The sequence below is a fragment of the Pygoscelis adeliae genome, unplaced genomic scaffold, assembly GCF_000699105.1.
Source record: "Pygoscelis adeliae isolate BGI_AS28 unplaced genomic scaffold, ASM69910v1 Scaffold377, whole genome shotgun sequence".
NCBI lineage: Eukaryota > Metazoa > Chordata > Aves > Sphenisciformes > Spheniscidae > Pygoscelis > Pygoscelis adeliae.
The window spans coordinates 1,225,103-1,228,944 of NW_008825210.1; positions in this window are offsets into that span (position 1 = coordinate 1,225,103).

Consider the following 3,842-nt stretch of genomic DNA (forward strand, 5'->3'; position numbering starts at 1 on the left):
CCCCACCGCCGCCCAACTATTAATTAACCGGCGGCCCCGGCGCGGGGAGCATCGCCGGGCTGGCTGCGGAGCGCCTGGGTTTTAGCGAGCCTTCCTTCTGCCACTTCGCTGTAATGATTTTAATTGCGTGTTTTTGCTTTGAGTGAACTGAGCCGAGTGAGACTGCTACGACTTCTTTTTTTTTTTTTTTCCTCCTTCTTCTCCTTTTTCCCCCCGATTTCCCCCCAAAAGCTGGCAGCAGCAGCGCTCAGACCTCCCGTACCTACCCGAGGTATCTGCCGCCTGCGAGCGCGCTCAGAGCCGCTTCTCTAGAGAAGCTGGAGCCCAACTTCTGTGCTCAGAAGTTTAAGGTTTCATTTTTAGTAACTGTTCTTTGAGTGAGTAATGTATGTATACTGCTTGTAGCGTGTCGTCTACACAATGTAGCCTGCTGATTTCTAGGGTGCTGGATGGTTATAAATATTAAAACAATTCTCTGAACTGCGTTTTCCTTTCCATATAGTTTTTCTAAACTTGCGCTTTACCTGCTTTGACCAAATGTTGATGTCACTAATGACAGCTTCTTAATTAGACAAAGTTTCAAGAATGTCGTCGAAGAAACTTGCTGCTTGTACTGTTAATCCACGGTTTGCTTTAATATTCCGGCGGAGGGAAAACAGGCATTTCACTCGATTTAGTAGTATTTTTACAGTTTCTGTTACTGCTGAGAAGCTCCTACTTTTTCTAAGTTTGAGAGAGCCTGAAATAATTCAAGTTCTCGGAGAAGCGAGTGTAGGCAAGGAGGCACCGTGCATCTTTGCAGCTAGATTTGGGGGAAGAAAGGGAAATCAGGGCTACTGGTTTCAATTTCTCTCCTCTGAATCTTTTCCCCTGCACATTTTATTTGAACTATCTCACAACCATATTGAATGGACCAGGGCACTGGGGGAGGAAGCTCTTCACTAGTTACCATTCAAAAGGTGTCGGCTAAAATCTCATTGCAAAAAGGTATTGTAGCTTTAACATCTTGCATTGGCAGCATTCTTCCCCCTTAGTCTTTGGATTAGTCATTGTATGAGAGACAGAAAAAAAAACACTTTTTTTTTTTTTTTATGGAAAAAGTAAAGTAAACAGCCTCCAACAAGTGAACCTTGACAACCCAGATTAAGGAAGGCAGGAGAGATCAAACAAAGCTGCTGCTGGGCTGTTGTCAGGAGCTGCCTTACTGAAAGCTCTGGACTATTCGATCAGGCAGCAAGGCTATATGTTCACTTATGCAGAAATGGACCATTACAAATGCTGATCTTTGTTGTGAAACCAAAGGATAACTTTGAGAAAAATAACTACTATTTCAAACGAGGCTTTCTGTTGCTTACGATTTTGATTGCGAAGTTAGTTTTTTGTGCATGGGCTGGGTTTTGGGGTTGGGTTTTGGTTTTTTTTTTTTTTTTTTGAGTGATGATGGTTTGGAGTGTGTTGTATACACTTTCAGTGAGACTTAGGATTTGATTTTATTTATGCTGTTTAGAGCTGCAGAGGAGAAGGCGTTTCAGTAGTGTAATGTTGAAAACTGTAAAAGTTCTGTGGAATTCAGCTTTTATTTCTGGATCTCTGAATCGTAAGGAAACATGGATTACTGGTTTTTTTCTTCCTCTGTGCATAAGTGCTGTGCTGGTGTATAATGGAGGAGGTTGGTTGTGATTAAGCATTGTATGTTGTATGACTGCTTTCCTAGAGTTTGGAAAACTTGTAATATCTTTCCTTCAAACATGTTACCAACCAGTCATGGTGGCACCTTATTTTTGATTTGCCAAGATTTTTGCAAAACTGTGTGTATCTTGGCTTCATGGCTATATTAGGGAGACTCTGTTACCGTGTAGGTTTTTTAGTGGAAGTAGTAGTAAGGAATATTAACAGATACTTGATTTTACTTTAATAAACATTTTGGATTTAAGTATTAATCAAACTTAACCAGTGCAAGTTAGGTTATTTTTGTTGCTTGACAGTTTCATGTTTGTGTTCAAACACTTGACTGCAAACTCTACACGTATGACCCCTCTTTCATTTCTTTAAAGTATTCCAAAACAATGGAAATATCTGTAAAAAAAAAAAAAAATCTGAGGAAAAGGCTGTTACCCTAATGTATATTAATCAGGAGGCAGACCAAGTGCACATCTACTGAAGAGTTAAGAAATCCAAAACCTTTTTGCATAAGTATTTCTTTAATTAACAGTGCAGATCACACAATAAGTACTTTATACTTTTTCTAAGGTAAGGTTTCATAACCATCCTGCATAACTTATTATGAAGCCTGTAGATTTTTATGGTATATACTTTAATTAGACAATAAAAAGTATGTGTGTTAAACATGCACATGTATGCTATTAAGCCATTTTGGGTAATGTGTAATGCTTTTTAACATCTATAAACATTTTCTGCTTAAATCAGTTCCACTGGTATTCGTAACGCAGCTAGTTTTTGTACTGGTAAGAGAAGGAGCAGGAAAGTTGAGCAGAGAATTATGCCTTGGACATTACTGCGCAGCATATGCTGCAATATGCTTTTCTCTTGGAGTGGATCACCTTTTTTTAAGAGCTAAAATTTGCATTATCATCGTTGGTATGATATACTGTAAACATTTGTAGCTCCAGAATTATTCCTGTTCCACAGCATTGTAAAAATTAGGAAAAAGGCTGGTAGTAAAGAGGCAAATTTATGGAATGCAGCTTAGCATTTAGTATTCGTACTGCTTGTGGTCATTTATATTGAGAGATTGAGCCGGATAATGTAATTCCTTTTGTGAAATATCTGTTGAGCATGTATTTGTATATCAAATGAAATAACATATGCACACACGTATGTAGGGGATGTATGTAAAATACAGTTATTTCTGCAAGGCTGTCCAGTTATTTATAGGGCATAATGATACTTCTGTCATCTTAAATTTTCTCTGAGAAGCTTTAATAAATTTAAATAGATTATATGCTGTCAGAAAATAGTATAAATTTTGTTTACGATTCACTTGCTTCAAGGTACTTGTGCTAAAGAAGCTCATTTAACCCCAAGACTGAGTAGCATTAAGTGGTGAGAGGAGTCTGCTGAAGAGCTGCTGCTGCCCTTTGCTCTTGTGATAATCTTAAATTACTGCAATTTAATTGCAACTTCAAGGCACTGAGCTGAAATATTTTTATGCGGCAGAGACAGGGCTGAAGAAGATGTAGCGAGACTTTCGCAGGTAGCTGGGTTTCTCTTCGGAGGCGCAGCGTTTTTTTCAGGCCTTTCCTGCCTTTCGGAGTGGATCCGGCACAGCATCGTGTGTGTGCATGGACACGGCGCCGGCGCCCTGGGAGGGAGCTTTGCCGGGGGATTCCCACCTCGGTGGGAGCAGGATCGGGCCCTGCAGCAGTCAGGCAGCTCGGGTGCACAAGCGTTTCATTTGCTGTTAGTATTTAAGCTTACGTTTGAATTAAATAGCGCGTTGTAATTATTCCTCAAATGAGCTTTGCTATCGAGTTACCTCCCGGAGCTTTTCCCTGCGAGTCTCTGCTGGGGAGGCAGGGTGGGAAGGGGCTGGCAGCTGGAGGCAGAGACCAGGGGGTGGTCAGCAGTGCGGGGGCACGAGTGGCACCCTGCTCTGAAAACACAGCCCGCCGGCTCGTGGGTACGGCACGGTCCCCGTGTCCCCAAAGGCGAGTTCAGGGGGCAGTCAGCCGCCCTGGCTGCGCGGGGCCTGATCCAGAGCACGCCGGCATCAGCCGGGGCTTCTGCTGATGTTGCTGCCTTTGGGTTTGGCTTTTGGTCTGTGTCACTCACTCGTATCACTGAAACTTCTTCTCCCCACACCCCCCAGTATAGTAGCGTGT